Genomic DNA, 13,639 nt, shown 5'->3' on the forward strand with positions numbered 1-13,639 from the left:
TTCCATAGCCACCTGTCTCAGGATGGCTGCCTCCAGAAGCAGATCGTAAGATAAGAATATCAGTGCAAGTAGTTTTCAATTAAAAAAAAATGATCTCAGAAAGCTCTGATAAGGGAATAGGACAATAAAAAGGGGAAAGGAAGGAAACCAATAAAGGATGTATTTTCAAGTAACTTACTACTAGGACAACGGGGGTTCAACTCCAATGAGGACTCCGATAAAGAATACAAAACCTTTCTAGTTATCCCCAGCAATTATCCCCAGCAAAAAATGAGAAAGCTGGGGTATTCATCCACCAATCCCTGTCCATCATTGATTTCAAGCTGTTTCCAGAAGCATGAACTACCAATGCTTCTCTCCCTGCCCATACAAAGCCAAGAGAAAACCCTCATGTGGAGAGTTGGAGGTACCTGCAGTAGGAGGAGGCGAGTATGCACTAGAATGGTGCAGGCCAATGTTATATGGGCAGGACATCAACAGTGACTACTGCACCACCTTATCTTTTATTTACTCAGCGTTTTCTTTCTTTTTTTTTTCTTTCTCCTTTTTTTTTTTTTTGAGACAGAGTCTCAGTCTTGTTGCTAAAGCTGGAGTGCAATGGCACGGTCTCGGCTAACCACAACCTCCACCTCCTGGGTTCAACCAATTCTCCTGCCTCAGCCTCCCTAGTAGCTGGGATCACAAGCATGCGCCACCATGCCTGACTAATTCTGTATTTTTAGTAGAGATGGGGTTCCTCATGCTGGTCAGGCTGGTCTCGAACACTCAACCTCAGGTGATCCACCCACCTCAGCCTCCCAAAGTGCAGGGATTACAGACGTGAGCCACCACGCCCGGTCTTACTCAACATTTTCAAAGCCTGTTCTTTCCATGTATTTCTCTCCTTCCGTCAGCACTTTAAAGTTAAAGGTCTTTTCCTCTATGGGGGGAAAATAGGGAAAAAGTTGAGTAAAAGGGGAGCCCTGGAGCATGTGGTGATTTTAAAAAAACTGAATAAGAATTATTTTTATGAAGTTTGGGCCACAGGGGAGAGTTATTGCAGAACTAATGGGATTTTAGGGGGAAATTCTTGTCTTGTATTTGTATGAAATAGCTCTGCTTCGATTAATAATAATGACTTGTGGGAATAATTCAGTAAGACTTGTCTCTCCTTGTCTCCTTGTATCACAAACCTATATCTGCCTACCGTCCCAGGTTAAAAAAAAATTGGTAAGTTCATAAAACAAAACAGTTGAAGTCTTCTATTTGCAGGGCAAATTTTTATGAATAACCTAAACGTAACTGGGGAGCCTTCTGGTCCAGCTTCAGGATGGTGTCATATTAAGAGAAACATAGTTGGTTCCAATGGACAAAAAGTAATTCAAATCTTTACTCAGTCTGTTAAGCCTTTTTGCCCAGAAAACCATTTTTGTAATTTTCTCTCCCAATTTCTGCCTTCTCAATCTTATTCACAGGAATAATAGAGGTTCTCCTAAACTTTCCCACTGTTTACTTCTATACATCAAAACCCTCCCAGGTCTAATTCTCATAGCTTTTCTCTGTCTCTCTGTCTCTCTCTCTTAAAAATAAAAACAAATCAACTAAGATACTTTATTATCTTCATTTTTCCATTGCACATCATCTCTTCAAGTGCTACACAGAAGCATATACTACTCTCTGGGAGCTATAATGAGATGTGTGCGTGCTGGGAGGAGAGAAGAGAGGGGGTTATATGAAGAGGAAGCTTGTGAATACTGATGCCTATATTAATTTTGTTTTTGTTTTACTTTTTATATCTATCCATCAGTCTGTATCTATCTAAATCTATCTATTGGAAAAAAAACTAAACCAAACATTTTACAGAGACCCCAGTTTCCTGTTGCTTTCTACCTTTGACCCCTTTTCTTTCTGTCTCCCAACTAACTACCTTTTCCACCTCGTGAACATTGACTAGCCAATAAACTATAAGACTTGCATAAAAAAGTTCTTGGAAAATACTGTTCTAATGGTTACTGAGCAAGGAGCACAAAACAGGGATGACTCCCAACTGTGAGTTTCAGTTAAAGTGGCAAACTGCTGTCTAAGCCCAAATTGCAAAGATGGGTACTCAACTGTCCCTCTCCTCCAAAAACTCCAACCCTGATTCAACTGGGGAGTCACCAGATCCTCAGATGCTCCCTGAATAAAGGAATCAGCTAAGTAGAGACTTTATTAATCTCTATTTGAGTCCCTTGAAGTCACTTTCTTTTCAGTCTGTATGCAGACACACTGTAGATATATGAAGTATAATAAGATGTATATATACACACATAGATATGATGTGTGTGTTATGACAAATTAAGTTATAAAGCACTTTCACACTCTCTATACTTTCAAAAGAGCCAGCAATCCTATGAGGTAAGCACCAGTTTGAATTATTTTCCTTATTGTACAAGTGAGAAAAATTAAAGCTCAGAGGAGTTAGGTGAATTGGCCCAAGTTTACACAGCTGGTTACTACATATCCAAACCCGGACCCCCAAATCTCCTGGTATTTGCTGTATTACATCATGGTATTCCATGTTCATTTTGAGACTTCCCTAGTGATTTTGCTTGTCATTCTTTATCTCTCATACCAGAGAGCACCCTAAAATCCAGAACAAGAGCAAACGATCCTGTGTCTTGGAATCAACAGTCAGACCCTATGTTAGGCTATATGCATGTATTCATGATATGTCTATGCTTGAGTGAATGATTTATGATTGTGTATAATACCATCTCATTGTGGAGAAAACAGAAAATGCAGAAAACTGGCCAGGCGTGGTGGCTCACGCCTGTAATCTTAGCACTTTGGGAGGCCGAGACAGGTGGATCACATGAGGTCAGGAGTTCAAAACAAGCCTGGCTAACATGGTGAAACCCCATCTCTACTCAAAATACAAAAAAATTAGCTGGGTATGATGACAGATGTCTGTAATCCCAGCTACTTGGGAGACTGAGACAGGAGAATCGCTTGAACCCGGAGGCAGAGGTTGCAGCGAGCCGAGATTGCACCACTGCACTCCAGCCTGGGTGACAGAGCGAGACTCTGTCTCAAAAAAAAAAAAGAAAGAAAGAAAAAAGAAAATGCAGAAAATTGTACAGAAAACAAAATCACCTTTAATTTAGCCAATCAGTCATAATCACTGTTAGTAGTCAGTGTATATCTTCTGTAAACAGAGACACATGTTATAGTCTATATCAAAACAAAACATGGATAATGTAAGAAAGGGCAATATAAGTCAATCCCACTTAAGAACAAAGATACGAAATTCTAAACAAAAGTATTAACAAGCTAAATCCCACAATTTATAAAACAATACCTCATACACATCATTATTGTAATGCTCCACACTAACATTTTTTAAAGTATGATCTCACTAGATGCCAAAAAAAGCATTCAAAAATTAACATTCACTCATGAAAGAAACGGTAACATGGGAAGAGAGGGAAACATCCTTAATCTGATAAAGTGTATCTACCAAATCTTTCTGTTTTCTGTCAGAAACAAGACAAAGATAGCTGCTTTTTCCTCTTCAATATTGGCTTGGAGGCCCTAGGCAGCACAGCAGGAAAAGAGAAAAATATAAACATATACTAATTGGAAAGGAACAAACAAAACTGTCATTATTTACATAAAATTGTCTACATACAAAACTCAAAAAAAAAAAGCCTACAGAGAAATATATTAGAATTAGCTAGAGAATTGAGCAAAGTTTCTGGAGGTAAGTTCAATTATGAAAGAAAATTGCATTTTTATATATCAACAACAAACTATTAGAATGTCTAATTTTAAAAATTAGAATAGCAACAAACACGAGGCTCTCTTAAAGACTTGTCTTGAAGAATTTCATATAGAAAGGTTTCTCTAAAAACGCAAATATCCCAGGGGAAATAATAGGTCATGTGATAGAAAATAAAAGTGGTCCTTTTCCTGCTGACACCACAGGAATGAGCTTGTATATCTAACTTACGTTTAGAAGAAAAGCTGTTTTTGTTTTATTTTATTTTACTTGGAAAGACTATTGAGAAATGGAAAGCATGAGCTCTGGCTTAAAAGAGGCTGAAAATTTTGAAACTTTAGTATGGTAGAAGCTGGGGAAATGGCCATGTCAAAACTGCAGGCTTCTTAACTGCAAGAGGTAGAGCTTTGAATGTATTTCCATTGCAGGCTATTCCTTTTTCTGAAAGTAAAAGCAAATGGACCATGTTTCCATGCACATGTCAAGCAGAGGCTCCACAGAGTTGAGTGTCGTGTGTGATTGTGTGTGTTATAAGCAGCTACATCTCTACAGGCCATCTGATGTCTCTTAGGTGGTGCCATGCCTGACCCTCACTTGGTCCTGAGCATGACACGTGCTCCATTGAAATAGATGCTCACCAGAAAATCACAAGCTTGAAAATCAGAAGCCTGCAGGAAGGACATGGAGGATGATCTGGAGGGAAGGCCACAAAAAGAAACTTGGGTGGGTTTAGTAGAACTCAACCTGGAGTGAAGGGCTAATGACCCACATGTGGTTTTACTTAAGTCCAAATATCCCAGATCCAAGAGAATATTTAAAATGAAAGGAGTACACTTCTTTGCAGCACAGAGGGACAGATGCAAAGGAAATAGCATCCCACCCATTCCTGCCTTTCTTTTTGTTTCTTTTTTAAGGATGTGGCAATAGTACTTTCTGCTGTAATTGTGCTGCAGGACCACACATTTGTGGGTTTGGGTCAGCGTGTCCCAATAAGGAAATGGATATTATTTAATTTTCAGTGATCTAGGAAGAAGAGGATTCCAAGGGAGGAAATGAGGACTTAGAAAACTGACCTTAGAAGGAAGAAGAACAAATTATTTCTGGGCCTTACTATCTTTATCATGAAATCTACAAACATGTTTCAAGAATCTTCCAGCCAGTAAAAGGAAGGTGGCCTCCGACATAATGAAGCAACCAAAAGGTGAAGAAGAGAGGCCCTGAAGTTACAAGGTGAGGCTGGTCCTGACCCTGTGAGTTCTGAAAGCAACCATCCCCCTGGCTGGAGTGTGTAGTCCTTCCATCCATTCCCCAGAACAAGTCATGCTCCGGCATTTACTATGATTTTAGTGAACGCTTAGATGGACAAAGACAGGAAACTTCCTTTGGATTTTCCAAGACAAGTGGTTTTCAGAGTGCAGTTCCCAGATAAGCAATCCCCTGGGAACTTGTTAAGAGTCTCCCACCTCCCACTTACTGGACCCAGAACTCTGGAGGTGGGGCACAGGGATCTATGGTTTAAGAAGCCCTTCAGGTGATTCTAATGCACCCTCAATTTGAGGGCAACTAGGCTGACAGTAAAATCTCACACAGGTGAGAGGTATCAAGTTGAATTTAAATTTAATGTGACCACATTTGAGCAGCCACTTTAGCGAGGTCTGAGTTAGAGTCATTAGTAGCGTTCACATAATATTTTCAGCTGTCTGCTCTCTAGGCATAGAGTAGGATGATATTTGTAACTCCTTTGAGGTTAAATGGGACCACGAGACTGGTTTTTGCCAATGATTCATACAAGGAAGCATTTGATTGTCAGCACATGACTTTATAGAGTTTTATACTAAGGTTTGAGATACAGGCTGAGCATTCCTAATCTGAAAAGTCTAAAATCCAAAATGCTCCAAAATCCAAAATTTCTTGAGCCCCAAGTGAAAAATGTCATAGTTGACCTCATGTGACAGGTCTCAGTCAAAACACAGGCACACAACAGGCAGTTTATTCAGTGTTCCCAAGGGAAAAATAAAACTACCTTCAAGCTGTGTGTATAAGGTGTACATGAAACAAAAATAAATTTCATGTTTAGACTTGAGTCCCATCCTCAAGACATCTCATTATGTATATGCAAATATTCCAAAATCCATAAACACTTCTGGTTCCAAGCACTTAGGATTAGAGAGTCCTAACCCGTAGTGATTGCTCCATCAGTCTGGGTCCCAGAGCAAGGAGACCTAGAAAAGGACTTGTTGGTATAAACTACTATGATTTGGGGGTTATTTGTCGCTGCAGCATAACTCAGCCCATCCTAACTCATATTACTTAAAACTATGACCACGTCTTAAATTTCTGTCAATGTTCTTATTTCAAATATTCCATACCATTTTAAACTGCAGGTTCCAGTTTTTGTTTCTGTCACATATAATTTGCTAGTTGTATCCTGTGTCCCCCATATGGTCTAACACGGAGCTGGGGACACTATAGGAGCTTCATAGATACTAAGTTATCCATCTACCATAATCCACATCCATTTTAAAAGATCACTCTTCCCTACTCGGGAGGCTGAGGCAGGAGAATTGCTTGAACCTGGAAGGCGGAGGTTGCAGTGAGCCGAGATCGCGCCACTGCACTCCAGTCTGGGTGACAGAGTGAGAATCTGTCTCAGAAAAAAAAAAAAAAAAAAAATCATTCTCTCTTTAGAGCCCATGTTTCTGTCCATAAAAGTCTACCTACCACAAAAGACTCCTCATATTTTCCCCCTCAAATGGTTTCTTTCCCTCTTGATAATACTTAAATCCAACATTTGAATCTTCTTGCTTTGTTTTAATTATTAACTGTGATTAGGCACTCCAAGGGTTCTGGAGCAACCAGGCAATTGAACATGGGTAATTTTCCTGATTATTTCCCTGAGTCAACCCGGAACAAATATAAACAAACAACAGAAGTCATATAAGGAGTATTTGTTTTCTCAGCTAGATCACTGTGGATTTACACCTTTTTCCCATTTGCACTAATGAGAATTAGATGAGTAATTCCCCCACAGAGAACACAAACCCTGAAGTCCTTTCAGTGCTATTCTAAAGTGGTAGCAAGAATGTAAAGCTATTTTAGTGCATGCAGCTAAAAATTACCAACTACCATGTAGCATACTTGAGCCTAAACATCTTTCCAGAATTAGGCTGCGAGCTCCTGGAAATGTGAGATGCATTTTATCTTATCTTTGAATCCTTAAGGTCTAGCACAGAATCTGGCATATTGACAGCCATCAGTGCATGTATTTTGTAGAATAAGTGAATGAATGAATGAACGAAATCAAAATTTTCTTTTCAGTTATTTCACTAGAAGAAATTAAAGACCAAATTTTGGTTAATGACTCCTATAAGAGAAATATAATTATTAAATTTGTTCTACTCGAGACTAACACTTTAAGGGTTTCTGCCTTGACTCGAATCATTAAACTCTGAAAATGTGTTTGTCTCATTCCAGGAATCCCATTCTGCCAGCCCGGTAAAGGCAAAAACCCCTATGAAACAGATAATGCACCTGTGATTAGAAGACTAACTAGGAACATATGACAATGATTCTTATATTATTTTTCAGTAAATGCTGACAATTTTAATTAAACAAATAAACCAGTGAAAAATTAGCACCTTCATCTGAAAAAGAATGGTGGTCACACGATTTCCTTAGCTCCCCAATTCACGCTCAGTGGTCAAGGTGTCAACAGAATAACCATAACAAAGGTCAAAGTTCCTAGTGTTCCCTTATGGCCAGGGAGATCTCAGGGTTTTGCTCCAGGATATTTAAATATTTAATTACCTGACTCTGATTCCATAGTCCAAAGTAGACCAAAGGACTCTATTCTTGGGAGGATGCTCTAGTGAAGGAAACTCTGGAAATGAAATGAACCCTCCCTATGTCACCATCTCTTTCTTCATGTCTGTTCCTATGTGGAATACTTTTCTGCGTAGCTAAAGAAATTTGGAATGGAATGAGACAACGTGCCCAATTAACTTGTCCTAAGAATCTTTCCGTCTGCCTTAATTAAAGATTTGGTTAAAATACAAGTTTCTATTTTCAAATGCAAATTAGTCATAGGTTAATTTATACATTAGTGTGAATTAGTTTCCATACCATGCAATTTTTTTTCCAGAATCCTTTGCCCACTTAGAAACAAAACAGTAAGCGACTCAGTTATACTCAAGTCTCTTTATCCTGTTTCCCATATATTATGTGAGCAATTATTTTATTAGAGAGAGTTTAACAGAGAACAAAGAGAGCGTTTATCAATGAAACCTTTTCATGTTTACCATTCTAGAATCAGGTCATAAGAGTGCAGTATTTCTTTGCATTGTCCTCTTTTGATAAGGATTATTAGTTGCAAGCAATAGATATAAACTCCGGTTAATTTGAAGCAAAATATGAATATTTTATAAGAATACTGGGTAGTTCACATAATCACCAAAAGAGGGTAACAACAAGACTCACAAACTATGCAGACAGAACAACACCTTGGATCAGGTCAAAGAACTGGTGAGGTCTCCATTGCTAATGTTTTTGAGCTAGTTCCCACAGCTTGTCCTACCAGCCTGCTCACAGGATTGTCAACCGTGACCTCACTGCCACCACTTCCCTGGAAATTCAGTCTTCCTGCCTTGCCATTGCCACCAAAGTACGGTGTTTCTTGGTCTCTACTAGTTCCCATGTCAGAGTTTGTGGCACCTTCCATTGGTGAACTTGACCCTGTGCCTGCATGGTAGCAGCAAAGGAGACTAAGAAAAGCATGTAGTGTCTGGCAAGGAAGGCAAACTCTTCTTCCTAGGAAGACGCATAAAGTAAAGATAGTGACTGTTTCCTAAAAATTGTTAGAGATTGTAATATTCCCCTAAGTTTAGATTTCTGCCATGGAATATTCCCATTTTATTGAGATTGTTGATATATCAAAAATGTGTGTGCATTTATGCCCTAATTAAAATAAACGTCATAGAAACCTTCAAATAGCTTGAACTGGGGAGGCTAACTGTTATAAATTAGGACGAGGGAAAGGGGAAAAATATGATCCAATTTTTCTAATATGGAAGAAACCCCAATATGAGTTGATGGGTTGGAGACTTGAGAATCTCATTGCCTAAAGTGACATATCTATACCGTGGTTTGATTGTCACAGAATTTCCTTTGGTATTTCATCTGGCTTATGTTATATTGTTTCAGCAACATCTGGAGGAAACCAGAGTTAAGAAACTTCATGTGTTATATGCTGTTAATACCTGCTTCACCTAGATCTTATCATTTGAAGACAATAAACCACTGTGAGCACAGCACACTAAATCAGTAGCTGAGAAACTTGGGTGCAGTGCCTGACCTCATCACTGCATGCTAGAGTCACCATGGTGGGAAGACATAGAACATAAACTTGATATGATTTGGGTAGAGAAAAGCACATTTTAATGCCTTAATTTCCTCTCTGTTCCTCTCTGTTTCCTTAAATACCTCCATTTCAGAACAAGAAGTGCAGATCTGACAAGCCAAGAGTTTCAGGTAAATACCAGTACATTATTGCTGGCCTGGAGACAGTTTTTGGGTGAAGCCACGTGGAGTCATTTCAACCATAACAGAATCTCAGGATTTAAGCAGACATTTAAAGTCACCAGGACCACGTGCCATGCAGGCATATCCTCTACAGCACCCATGACAGGAACCTGTCCCGACTTCTACTTGAAATCTCCCAGCAATTACCAGAACCCATGGCCTCCCATCTCATTGTTAAACCATGTTCATTGTTTGGAAGCTCTGCCAGCTTATAATACTTGATTCCCCTCAATGGTCCCACTTCTTCCTTGGCCCCTAAGAACCTCCAAATGACAGTCTTTCAAATATTCAAAAATATTTATGTGCCATCAAACCTTAAGTGTGTCAAACCTACATCTAGTAACTTCCTTAATACATCTTTAATACATCTAGTAACTTCCCAATCTTCTGCATTCTCACGCCCATTCAATCCTCTCCCTTGAATGATTCCTGGTGCCCTGTGAGACCTTCCTACCTCGAGTCTTGCCTCTTCTAATCTTCAATCCACTGGTAATACATTAGCCTCAAAAATATTTCCAACATCAACATCTTTAAAAAAAAATAACACCAGATAGCTTCTTACTGCCTTCAAAAGAAAGCTCAATTTTTAATCCCCGGTAGCCCTTCGTTATGTCTTTCTTGGCTTCTTTCTCCAGGCCCATCACTCATCTTTCACACAAAATCTATCAAACTCTCAACTACTTTGAGTTCCCAAGCCATTTTTCTCTCCCACATGCACCTTAATATACAGCCTCTGCCTATAATGCCCTCTTTTCCCATCAAATGGATCCCTCCCACTCATCCTTTCAACTCCCCCCCCCAACACCATCCCCCTCACAAAGCAGAATCAGACACCCCTCTCATGGCATTCTGCTCTTAATCTATTTTATAAATATTAATGCACTACATTAAAATCATTTATTCACTTGTCTGTCTCTACCACTAAAAGGCAGTTCTGTGAAGGAGGGGATTCTACTGCATTGCTCACCACCATCTCCCCAGAGCATGGTTCAGTCCCTGGCATATTGGAGGAGTACCATCACTCTATTGAAGAAGCTGGTTGAATCCAGCTTCTTCAACCTTCCCTCCTAGGACTTAGTCACTAGATTAGCCACAATCCTTGTTGCTTCCCCCACTGCCTCATATATCTGCAAATTTTTCAATGTTCCATCTAAAGCTGGATGCACAAACTCAGTCTTGATTCTGAAGCCAAATGAGGGAGGAAAAAACCCTAGGAAAAAATTTTAAAATTTTGTATGACTTGTGCTGCAAGTCCAACTATTCCTCTTCCTGCTCTTCTTACTCAGAGGCTACCACTGGCTGGGTCAGGATCCCAGAATGTGGGATCCTAGAAGGTTAGTGGCTCTGCCAAACACCTATTAGAGTTTTCATGTCTTTATATGGGAATTAGTAATAACTTTGCCCATATGCTACATAACATATGCATTAAGCAAGGCTTAATAGCTATTAATAAAATATTGATGCATTTGTTTTTCTGGCCAAATATTTGAAAGTAGCTTGAACCATTTCCAGATGGTGACTTTATCTTTGTATCCTGTGATGTGAAAGTCATTGCTAAGCTGTGTTCTTTAGTATGCACTCTGCAGGTTATTTTCTTCACATGTATACACAATGATTTTGTTATTCAGTGGCTGTTACAGACAGTGATCCCAGAGGAACATTTCCATCTTGACAACATTGAGGGAATTTATTTAATATATTTGAAGATTGTCCCCAAATCTTCCATTCTCAAGTTTTTACAAATTTCTAACATTACGCTCCCAAACTTGTATACTGCTGGATCATCCATTGCATTTTACGGTCCTTAGTGTTTCCAGTTATTTTTCTCATTATTCCATTTTTTATCCATCTTTATCATCATCAATAGTGAGTCTTATTTCAGTGTAACAGTCCATTTGATTTTCCTCATCTACATTTCTTCTTTGGATTTTTAGAGTTCTTGTAGATGGTTCAACCATTTTCACATATCTTAAAACTTCCAATCCTTCAAAAGGTAAATTAATGCAAAAAGTGAAGAAAAGTCTGTGATTGAATAAGAAAATACACAGAAGCATGTGCAGTTCTTGAAGTTACTGTATTTTCATCATTTATAACATTTATAAGTAAACAGACATGGTAGTCACATGATCATTGGATATCTCCATATAAATTGGCAATATGACTGGTATGATCCAAGGAAATTTATGCCCAGGTGCACTTCGAGAAAATTTACCTAAGCAATTTAGATGATGGAAGGACGAATGAATGGAGAGAAAAGGAGAGAGAGACATACACACACAGACTGACTTTCCTTTTACCCACTTCATGATTTAAAATGAGCTTTAAGATGAAAGCCTTCTTCTCTTTTATGGAGCATGGAGTGATAAGTGGGGACTTGGAAGAAGCCTCTCTGAAGTCTACTACCAGCTATACAGGCCAACTATGCAATCTTAGGGAAGTAACTTATCTCGCTGGGTCAGTGTTCATATCTTCAAAAAGCAAAAAGTTTTATGAGGTTCCACTTCTTCTACTTCCAAAAGCATATAAGTCTATGATACTAAAAATCATTCTGCAAATATCAAATCTTGTGTGTGGTATATACTTTTATTACAACTGAAGGAAAAGATATGTGGAAGAGTAGTGTTGTGGGAGAGAATGTGGAAGAGACTGCAGACAAGGAATAAAAACAACTACAACTGATTATCAAAACCTAGTTTAGTCAGAGGTCAGATGAGCAAGGCCTATAAGCCGGGAAACCAGAAAATGGGATGCATCCACCAGGACAGAAGAATCACAATGACAGGTAAGTAGAATCTCATTCTACTTATTTACATCTGAATAAGAAGAGTGGATGAAAATAGTCAACATTTGTTGGCAAAGAGTTAATACTCGTAAAGATTAGAAGAATATTTAGCACACTGTAACTGCTCAAAAAATATCAGCTATTACTATTACCATTGTACATTTTTACAAGAGGTAGATTTCTAGAAATATCATGAGATGCAAACATTACCACAAATGCTTTGGATTGTTGCTAAATTTTGGGAAAGTTGGAATGTCTACCAACCCACGGGAATTTGGAAATCTCTTTTACATCGTTAGCCTTTCCTAAGATAGGCATGTCCACAAGTGGAAAGAAGAGGTGGGATGGTTCTAAGAGACGTTTCTTGCTTATCTCCAAAGCTAAGGGGTTATGCCCTATTTGTGGGGCAAGCCTACAGGAATGCTAATTGGCTGTGTCCTGGGTGACTCTTGAAGGGAACTGAAGTGAGGACATTCTGTGATGTTCTGGAAGGTCTAGGAGATCGAGAAGTAACATGCACCAGGGGCTCCCAACAACAATCCAAAGTGGGGATGGAGAGCTGAAAGTCCGCATGAGGTGAACGGGGGTTCTGAGCTCCAGGGGGCTGGGAAAGCTCACTATTCCTGCCCAGTTTACACTCATGCGAGGTGTATTCAGGAGTACTAACTGCCAATGAAATGAGTGCTCAAAAGGAATGTGCAAGAGAGCAAGAAGGGCCATGCCTGAGCCCCTGGAATGACTTTTCCCAGGTGCACCACATTTCAAGTGAACTGGATGGTCTATGAAAAGCAGGAGCTGAGGGGCCTCTGCATGAAAGTAATGCCCATCTTATTAGGGTAAGTCATATTTCCTAAGGAAGCCTGATACTTTTTTTTTTTCATGCTAAGATGGATGATTCAGTGAAGTGAATAATCCTCTTGTGCTGTGAGAATAGTTATCTGTTTTATCTGTTGATGTGAGTCTGCACCTTCATACATTGTGGGTTTTTGTTTTTAACAATGGGATATAGCTCTACCATAGTTACTGTGTAAAATGCATCCCCAAAATGTAATGTGCACCTAAATATAAGAATATTTGTAATCTTGTCACTAGCAGAAAGCTCAGTAACACAAAGGGCATTCTTAGTAGCTTTAGCTACTTAAGTAAGCCGACAAAATGTGTCTGTGTGTGTTCATAAGGGCAGACCATTACACAAAAGAACCTCACATCTCAATGGCTTAGTACAATTTCAGAAGTTTGTCTTTTGCTCATGTCTCAGTTCAAGATGAGGTTTTCCTCCAAATAATGACTCAGAAATCCAGATGGCTTCTTTCCTGTGGCTCCCCACGCTAAGATTCCGTGGCGGAGGAAATGAATACACAGAGGATCACGCACCCCATACCAACAACCTCAGGTGAGAAATGGCATGTGTTGCTGCTGTTTACATGTCTTTAAGGGGAATTAATCACATAACCCTACCCAGATGAAATATGCATTCTTTGGCGGAGCTGCCACTTGTGGGGAAAACAGGAACATTTGGTGGTCAGATACTTACCTTTGTC

Source organism: Gorilla gorilla, chromosome 13 (assembly GCF_029281585.2).
Source record: "Gorilla gorilla gorilla isolate KB3781 chromosome 13, NHGRI_mGorGor1-v2.1_pri, whole genome shotgun sequence".
Lineage (NCBI taxonomy): Eukaryota > Metazoa > Chordata > Mammalia > Primates > Hominidae > Gorilla > Gorilla gorilla.